The sequence below is a fragment of the Triticum aestivum genome, chromosome 3D (assembly GCF_018294505.1).
Source record: "Triticum aestivum cultivar Chinese Spring chromosome 3D, IWGSC CS RefSeq v2.1, whole genome shotgun sequence".
NCBI lineage: Eukaryota > Viridiplantae > Streptophyta > Magnoliopsida > Poales > Poaceae > Triticum > Triticum aestivum.
The window spans coordinates 192,256,673-192,267,297 of record NC_057802.1 but is presented as its reverse complement, the minus strand read 5'-3'; positions in this window follow the sequence as shown (position 1 = coordinate 192,267,297).

Below are 10,625 nucleotides of genomic sequence, written 5' to 3'. Positions count from 1 at the left end.
AGGACATCCCATCTGCCCTGGCCGCCGCCCCCCTTAGGGGAAACCCTAGGGGCGCCACCCCCTGATACGTCTCCAACGTATCTATAATTTTTTTATTGTTCCATGCTGTTATATTATCAATCTTGGATGTTTTATAATCATTTTATAGTCATTTTATATCATTTTTGGGTACTAACCTATTGACATAGTGCCAAGTGCCAGTTGCTGTTTTCTGCATGTTTTTTACATCGCAGGAAATCAATATCAGACGGAGGCCAAATGCAACGAAACTTTACGGAGATTTTTTTCGGACCAGAAGGAACATAATGGGCCTTGGCTGCGCCTGGGGGGTGCCTCGAGGAGGGCACAACCCACCAGGGCGCGCCAGGAGGCCCAGGCGCGCCCTGGTGGGTTGTGCCCACCTCGGGTGCCACCCGGACCGCCTCTTTGCTCTATAAATACTCCAATATTCCCAAAACCATAGGGGAGTTGACGAAATATTCATCCAGCCACCCCAGAGTCCAGAACCACCAGATCCAATCTAGACACCATCTCGGATGGGGTTCACCACCTCCATTGGTGCCTCTCTGATGATGCGTGAGTAGTTCTTTGTAGACCTTCGGGTCCGTAGTTCGTAGCTAGATGGCTTTCTCTCTCTCGCTGAATTCTCAATACAATGGTCTCTTGGAGATCCATATGATGTAACTCCTTTTGCGGTGTGTTTGTTGGGATCTGATGAACTTTGAGTTTATGATCAGTTCTATCTTTTTATATCCATGAAAGTTATTTAAGTTTTTTTGATCTCTTATATGCATGATTGCTTATAGCCTAGTATTTCTTCTCCGATATTTGGGTTTTTTTGGCCGACTTGGTCTATTTATCTTGCAATGGGAAGAGGTGCTTTGTAGTGGGTTCGATCTTACGGTGCTTGATCCCAGTGACAGAAAGGGAACCGACATGTATGTATCATTGGTAATAAGTATAAAACGATGGGGTCTATCTCTACATAGATAGATCTTGTATACATCATGTCATCGTTCTTATTGCATTACTCCGTTTCTCCATGAACTTTATACACTAGATGCTTGCTGGATAGCGGTCGATGTGTGGAGTAATAGTAGTAGATGCAGGCAGGAGTCGATCTACTAATCTTGGACGTGATGCCTATATAATGATCATTGCCTGGATATCGTCATGATTATTTGAAGTTCTATCAATTGCCCAACAGTAATTTGTTCACCCACCGTTTGCTATTTTCTCGAGAGAAGCCACTAGTGAAACCTACGGCCCCCGGGTCTCTTTCATATATATTTGCCTTTGCGATCTACTTTTCCTTTGCATTTATTTTCAGATCTATTAAACTAAAAATACAAAAATACCTTGCTGCATTTTATTTTATTTGCGATCTATTATTCAATCTATTACAACTTTCTCCCATCCACGAGCCATCTCTGGCGTCGTTACCCGAAAGGGATTGACAACCCCTTTAACACGTCGGGTTGCGAGTGGTTGTTATTTGTGTGCATGGGTTATTTACGTTGTGTTGCTTGGTTCTCCTACTGGTTTGATAACCTTTGTTTCATATCTGAGGGAAATACCTACTGCCGCTGTGCTGCATCATCCCTTCCTCTTTGGGGAAATACCGATGTAGCTTCAAGCGACATCAAAAAGAATGGCGCCGTTGCCGGGGAGGATCTTCAACATATACCAGGTTCCTAATCACAAATCTCATCTCCTCGCAGTTTACATTATTTGTCGTTTGCCTCTTTTTTTCCTCTCCCCCACTTCACAAAATTTGTCGTTTTATTCGCCCCTCTTTTCCGTTCGCTGTTTTCTTGTCGGATCTGTTTTTGTGTGCAATCTTGTTTGCCGTTATTATCATTATGGATAGTTCTTCCTCTATTGCTTGTACTCCCGAGAACGAGGTTCTCAACTTTAAACTAAGGGGAGGAGAAAAAATAAAAGATGCTTGGTATAGAATTTGCAATGCTCATAATCGATCTATCCGTAAGCAATCTACTGTTATCCTTCTTCGTTGTTTTTATGTTGGCATCACCACTTGGTATAGATTCGTCCTTGATACGACTACCAGTGGAAATTTCTTGATGTGTCCTTCTCTTGATGCTTTTAACACTATGGGAAATTTAGTGGGTTCACCACCTCTTATGATTAATGAAACAACTTTGACTCTTGAGCATGTTATGCAAAGACTAGATGCTATTGAAAAGAAAATGCTCACCGAAGATCATATGGAAATTATAGATAAAAAGATGCATAATTTTGCCACCAAGATCGGGTCAAAAGCGGGAGAGATTTTGAAGTTGTTAAAAGAAAAGGGTACCGTAATCCATGGAAGAATAGAAGAAAGCCCGTCTCGGATTGATAAACTAGAAGAAATCTTTAGTAACCTAAGCATGGCTTTTGCTTTCGCGAAAACTATCAAAAAAACTCACGTAAAGGTTGGCAAAGTCACTCAAATTACCAAGAACAAGGGTGCAACTCCTAGTAATAGTAATAAAGAAGATCTTAAGATGATTAGTATTCACCCGGATTTTGTTGAAGTGATAAGAGATCCTTTTTGCAAGAATGAATTCTTTAAATTTATTCCTAGGAGTATTGTTATTGAAGATCTTTATGCTAAATCTTTGAAGCATTCTAAGTGTTTGATTGAAGAGTTGGACAAGGATGACAAAACTTAGATCCTTGCTTTATGCCTAGCTAAGGGCGTAAAACTATAGCGCTTGTTGGGAGGCAACCCAATGAATATATATTTTTTGCTTTTTGCTTTCTGTTCTTGAGTGTTTGCACAATTATGCTTCTGTTATGATTGTGTTTTTTGTGTTTTAGTCAGTGTTTGTGCCAAGTAAAGCCTATAGGATCTTCTTGGGTGATAGTTGTTTGATCTTGCTGAAAAACAGAAACTTATGCGCTCACAAAAACAATTGTTAAAAATTACCAGAACATGATAAAATGGCAATTCTTTTTGCAGAAGATTAATATGCAAATTATCCAGGTCGTCCTATTTTTTCAGAATTTTTGGAGTTACAGAAGTATTCAAAATAGTCAGATTGCTACAGACTATTATGTTTTGACAGATTCTGTTTTCTTTGTGTTGTGTGCTTATTTTGATGGCTCTATGGTTTTATTTGATGAGTTTTTGCCATAGAAAAGTTGGAATACAGTAGATATAACGCAAAAACAAAATATGAATTGGTTTGATATAGTACTTGTAGTAGTGGTTTGCTTTCTTATACTAACGGATCTCACGAAGGTTTTGTTGAGTTTTGTGTGATTGAAGTTTTCAAGTTTTGGGTTATCTTACGATGGATGGAGGAAGGATAGAAGAGCCTAAGCTTGGGGATGCCCAAAAATGAGCAACCAACTAAGCTTGGGGATGCCCCCGAGTGGCATCCCCTCTTTCTTCTAACGACCATTGGTATTTTACTCGAAGCTATATTTTTATTCGTCACATAATATGTGTTTTGCTTGGAGCGTCTTGTATGATATGAGTTTTTGCTTGTTTTATTTTGTATTTTAAGTCCTGATCCCTTGCTGGACACACCTATTTGAGACAGCCAAATTTATCTCATGACTTGTTAGAATTTCTCTCTATGCTTCACTTAAATTTTTTATGAGCTATGGACTTGCTCTAGTGCTTCACTTATATCTTTTTTAGCACGGTGTGCTTTAGTATTTTTGAAGAAATACTCTCTTGCTTCACTTAGATTTATTTCAGATTTAGTAAAAATTTCAAGAAATTCTCTCTTGCTTCACTTAAAATATTTTGAGAGAAAGAAAAAGAATTATGCTCATGATCTTCACTTATATTTGTTTGAGCTTATGAAAAGCAACACATGAAAATTAGTCCCAAAGTGATAGATATCCAAGAAGGATATAATAAAATTTTCATGAAGATCATTGGACAAGGTAAACTTGATTCTTAGTAATAGTTTTGAGATATGATGATGTGATATGTGAGTTGTGTTGATGAGTAATTATGCTTTAGTAAGAATATTGGTGTTAAGGTTTGTGATTCCCTATGCAAGCACGAAAGTCAATAGTCATGCAATGAAATTATATCCTACTTGTGGTGCATTATTCGGTGTTGATTATGCTTAATGCTTGGTTATGAGATTATTCATTTCTTGGTTGGTCGCTTCTCAATCTTTTGCTAGCCTTCATTTTGCACCAAGTACGATCTCTACTTCTGCATCCAAAATCCTTTAAACCAGTTTTGCCACATGAGTCCACTATATCTACCAATATGCGGTATTCTTTTGCTGTTCTAAGAAAATTTTCATGTGCCATCTCTAATTTTCAAAATAAAATTCTCTTTTGTGTGTTCGTTTCGCTCGCGGAGCGGTGAGGGTGGCTAATATTTTCCATGCTGGATGTGTTATTCTCACGATGAGTGTTTATTCACTTGTCATTGCACGAGAGTAAGGCAAAGGTTTTAGGGATGCCCAATCCCGAAATGAAAAAATGAATTTACTTTATGTTGTCAAATAATAAATTCCTTGGAAAGTGTTGGTATGGAGGGCAACCATGGATACGGGTAGCCATGGAAAGTGAAAGTACGGTGGAAAAAAGAATAAACTTTATTTTCTGTTTGGGAACCGCCTATGATATATCTAGCATGGAAAGTGTTGGGAACTCTAAGTCATTTTCGTTGGTGGGATGGATACACCTCCCAAAATGTTTTAATCTCTAATTTTTCGCTTTGAGCTCTGGCACCTCTACAAATCCCTACTTCCCTCTGCGAAGGGCCTTTCTTTTACTTTATGCACTTTTTATTTTGAATTTGAGTCTCCATCTTCTCCTATAAAAGCACGAACTAGGAGGCAATATGATCATACTTGAGTATTGAGTGTAGCACGAACTAGCGAGTGTGTTTCATGAATGGATCAATGGTTGAGCATGATGGGCTAGGGATAGCTTATTTTAGCGTTTATATTTTGAAAGACATGGTTGCTTATTGATATGCTTGAGTATCTAAATTGTCATGTCAAAACTAGACTATTGCTTTGAATCACTAAAAGTCCAATTGTCCATGCTATAAAGAAAAGAATATGATATGACATGATAGGCAACATTCCACATCAAAAATTCTGTTTTTATCACTTGGGGATGTTGATACGTCTCCAATGTATCTATAATTTTTTATTGTTCCATGTTGTTATATTATCAATCTTGGATGTTTTATAATCATTTTATATCACTTTTTGGTACTAACCTATTGACATAGTGCCAGTTGTTGTTTTCTACATGTTTTTTACATCATAGGAAATCAATATCAGACGGAGTCCAAATGCAGCGAAACTTCACAGAGATTTTTTTTGGACCAGAAGGAACATGATGGGCCCTGGCTGCGCCTGGGGGGTTCCTCGAGGAGGGCGCCCTGGTGGGTTGTGCCCACCTCGGGTGCCCCCCAGACCGCCTCTTTGCTCTATAAATACCCCAATATTCCCAAAACCCTAGGGGAGTCGACGAAATATTCATCCAGCCGCCGCAGAGTCCAGAACCACCAGATCCAATCTAGACACCATCTCGGATGGGGTTCACCACCTCCATTGGTGCCTCTCCGATGATGCGTGAGTAGTTCTTTGTAGACCTTTGGGTTCGTAGTTAGTAGCTAGATGGCTTTCTCTCTCTCGCTGAATTCTCAATACAATGGTCTCTTGGAGATCCATATGGTGTAACTCTTTTTGCGGTGCGTTTCTTGGGATATGATGAACTTTGAGTTTATGATCAGTTATATCTTTTTATATCCATGAAAGTTATTTGAGTTTCTTTGATCTCTTATATGCATGATTGCTTCTAGCCTCGTATTTCTTCTCCGATATTTGGGTTTTGCTTGGCCAACCTGATCTATTTATCTTGCAATGGGAAGAGGTGCTTTGTAGTGGGTTCGATCTTACGGTGCTTGATCGCAGTGACAGAAGGGGAACCGACACGTATGTATCGTTGCTACTAAGGATAAAACAATGTGGTCTATCTCTACATAGATAGATCTTGTCTACATCATGTCATCGTTCTTATTGCATTGCTCCGTTTCTCCATGAACTTAATACACTAGATGCAGGCTGGATAGCGGTCGATGTGTGGAGTAATAGTAGTAGATGCAGGCAGGAGTCGGTCTACTAATCTTGGACGTGATGCCTATATAATGATCATTGCCTGGATATCGTCATGAGTGCCCAACAGTAATTTGTTCACCCACCGTTTGCTATTTTCTTGAGAGAAGCCACTAGTGAAACCTACGGCCCCCGGGTCTCTTTCTCAAATATTTGCCTTTGCGATCTACTTTTACTTTACATTTATTTTCAGATCTATTAAACCAAAAATACAAAAATACCTTGCTGCGTTTTATTTTATTTGCGATCTATTATTCAGTCTATTACAACTTTCTCCCGTCCACAAGCCATCTCAGGAGCCGTTACCCGAAAGGGATTGACAACCCCTTTAACATGTCGGGTTGCGAGTGGTTGTTATTTGTGTGCAGGGGCTGTTTACGTTGTGTTGCTTGGTTCTCCTACTGGTTCGATAACCTTGGTTTCATATCTGAGGGAAATACCTACCGCCGATGTGCTGCATCATCCCTTCCTCTTTGGGGAAATACCGACGTAGCTTCAAGCGACATCACCCCCTCCTCCCTTCCCCTATATATAGAGAGGTAGAGAGAGGGCAGCCGCACCCTCATACGCCACGACGTTGCCCCTCCTCTCTCTCATAGCCTTCTTCCTCTCTGTAGCGTTTAGTGAAGCTTTGCTGAGATTCTGCCACCACCACCGCCACCATGATGTCGTGCTGCCGGAGGACTCGAGATACTACTTCACCATCGCTTGCTGGATCGAGGAGGTGAAGGCGTCATCAAGCCGTACGTTTGTTGAACGCGGAGGTGCCGTCCATTCGGCACTTGGATCGGGAGTTCGCGGGACGGATCGTGATTGGATTGCGAAGACGTTCGCGGGACAGATCATGATTGGATCGCGAAAACGTTCGACTACATCAACCGCATTTCTTAACGCTTCCGTTGAGCGATCTACAAGGGTATGTATATCCAATCTCTCCTCTCGTAGATGGTCATCTCGTAGATTGATCTTGGTGAGCGTAGGAAAAAATTTGTTTCCCATGCAACGTTCCCCAACAGTATCGGGGGGTATGAACCATGGAGAAGTTGGAATATAGAAGATATAACACCAATATAAATTTAGAATGAGTTCACAACAGTACCTAAAGTGGTGATTTATTTTATTATACTAACGGATCTCACGAGTTTTCTGTTGAGTTTTGTGTTGTGAAGTTTTCAAGTTTTGGGTAAAGATTTGATGGACTATGGAATAAGGAATGGCAAGAGCCCAAGCTTGGGGATGCCTAAGGCACCCCAAGGTAATATTCAAGGACAACCATGGAGTTACAGAATATTTGAGAGTTACAGATTGCTACAGACTGTTCTGTTTTTGACAGATTCTATTTTCTATGTGTTGTTTGCTTATTTTGATGAATCTATGGGTAGTATCGGGGGGTATGAACCATGGAAAAGTTGGAATACAGTATATATTACACCAATTTAAATATAGAATGAGTTCACAACAGTACCAAAAGTGGTGATTTATTTTCTTGTACTAACGGATCTCATGAGATTTTCTGTTGAGTTTTGTGTTGTGAAGTTTTCAAGTTTTGGGTAAAGATTTGATGGACTATGGAATAAGGAGTGGCAAGAGCCTAAGCTTGGGGATGCCCAAGGCACCCCAGGTTAATATTCAAGGACAACCAAGAGCCTAAGCTTGGGGATGCCCCGAATGGCATCCCCTCTTTCGTCTTCAATCCATCGGTAAATTTACTTGAGACTATATTTTTATTCACCACATGATATGTGTTTTGCTTGGAGCGTCTTGTATGATATGAGTCTTTGCTTTTTATTTTGCCACAATCATCCTTGCTGCACACACCTTTTGATAGGGACACGCTTTAATTGTGAATTTATTAGAATACTCTATGTACTTCACTTATATCTTTTGATCTAGGCAGTTTGCTCTAGTACTTCACTTATATCTTTTTAGAGCACGACGGTGGTTTTATTTTATAGAAATTGTTGAACTCTCATGCTTCACTTATATTATTTTGAGAGCCTTTAATCAGCATGATAAATTTCTTAGGTTATGAATTTAGTCCTAATATGATGGGCATCCAAGAGGGGTATAATAAAAACTTTCATATAAGATCATTCAATAATATGAGAAGTTTGATTCCTTGCATATTGTTTTGAGATATAAAGATGGTGATATTAGAGTCATGCTAGTGAGTAATTGTGGATTGGTAGAAATACTTGTGTTAAAGTTTGTGATTCTCATAGCATGCACGTATGGTGAGCCGTTATGTGATGAAGTTGGGGCATGATTTATTCTTTGATTGTCTTCCTTATGAGTGGCGGTCGGGGACGAGCGATGGTATTTTTCCTACCAATCTATCCCCCTAGGAGCATGCATGTAGTACTTTGTTTCGATGGCTAATACACTTTTGCAATAAGTATGTGAGTTCTTTATGACTAATGTTGAGTCCATGGATTATACGCACTCTCACCCTTCCACCATTGCTAGCCTCTCTAATACCGCGCAACTTTCGCTGGTGCATTAAACCCACCATATACCTTCCTCAAAACAGCCACCTTACCTACCTATTATGGCATTTCCATAGCCATTCCGAGATATATTGCCATGCAACTTCCATCGTTCCGTTTTATTATGACACATACCATCACTGTCATATTGTTCTCATATGCATGTGGCATTCATATAGAGTCATATTTTGTTCCAGTATCGATTTGTAATTTTTGAGTTGTAAGTAAATAAAAGTGTGATGATCATCATTATTAGAGCATTTTCCCATGTGAGGAAAGGATGATGGAAGCTATGATTCCCTCACAAGTTGGGATGAGTCTCCGAACTTTAATAAAAATAAAGGAGCCCAAAGAAGCCCGAATAAAAAAGGCCAAAGAAGCCCAAACAAAAAGAGAGAGAGAGAAAGAGAGAAGGGACAATGTTACTATCCTTTTTCCACGCTTGTGCTTTGAAATAGCACCATGTTCTTCATGATATAGAGTGTCCTATTTTGTCACTTTCATATACTAGTGGGAAGTTTTCATTATAGAACTTGGCATGTATATTCGAATGATGGGCTTCCTCAAATTGCCCTAGGTCTTCATGAGCAAGCAAGTTGGATGCACACCCACTTAGTTTCTTTTTGAGCTGTCATACACTTATAGCTCTAGTGCATCCGTTGCATGCCAATCCCTACTCACTTGCATCGATATCAATTGATGGGCATCTCCATAGCCCATTAATTTGCCTAGTTGATGTGAGACTTTCTCCTTCTTTTTGTCTTCTCAACAACCACCATATTCTATTCCACCTATAGTGCTATATCCATGCTTCACGCTCATGTATTGCGTGGAAGTTGAAAAAGTTTGAGAACGTTAAAAGTACGAAAAAATTGCTTGGCTAGTCATTGGGGTTGTGCATGATGAAATTGAAGGAAATATGCCCTAGAGGCAATAATAAAGTTATTATTTATTTCCTTATTTCATGATAAATGTTTATTATTCATGCTAGAATTGTATTAACCAGAAACATAATACTTCTATGAATACATAGACAAACAGAGTGTCACTAGTATTCCTCTACTTAACTAGCTCGTTGATCAAAGATGGTTATGTTTCCTAGCCATAGACATGAGTTATCATTTGAATAACGGGATCACATCATTAGGAGAATGATGTGATTGACTTGACCCATTCCGTTAGCTTAGCACTTGATCGTTTAGTATTCTGCTATTGCTTTCTTCATGACTTATACATGTTCCTATGACTATGAGATTATGCAACTCCCGTTTACCGGAGGAACACTTTCTGTGCTACCAAATGTCACAACATAACTGGGTGATTATAAAGGTGCTCTACAGGTGTCTCCGAAGGTACTTGTTGGGTTGGCGTATTTCGAGATTAGGATTTGTCACTCTGATTGTCGGAGAGGTATCTCTGGGCCCACTCAGTAATGCACATCACTATAAGCCTTGCAAGCATTGTAACTAATGAGTTAGTTGCGAGATGATGTATTACGGAATGAGTAAAGAGACTTGTCGGTAACGAGATTGAACTGGGTATTGAGATACCGACGATCGAATCTCGGGCAAGTAACATACCGATGACAAAGGGAACAACGTATGTTGTTATGTGGTTTGATCGATAAAGATCTTCGTAGAGTATGTAGGAGCCAATATGAGCATCCAAGTTCCGCTATTGGTTATTGATCGAAGACGTGTCTCGGTCATGTCTACATAGTTCTCGAACCCGTAGGGTCCGCACGCTTAAAGTTCGATGACGATTTGTATTATGAGTTATGTGATTTGATGTACCGAAGGTAGTTCGGAGTCCCGGATGAGATCGGGGACATGACGAGGAGTCTCGAAATGGTCGAGACGTAAAGATTGATATATTGGACGACTATATTCAGACATCGAAAAGGTTCCGAGTGATTCGGGTATTTTCGGAGTACCGGGGAGTTACGGGAATTCACCGGGAGAAGTATTGGGCCTTATTGGGCCATACGGGAATAGAGGAGAGATGCCAAAAGGAAGGAGGCACCCCC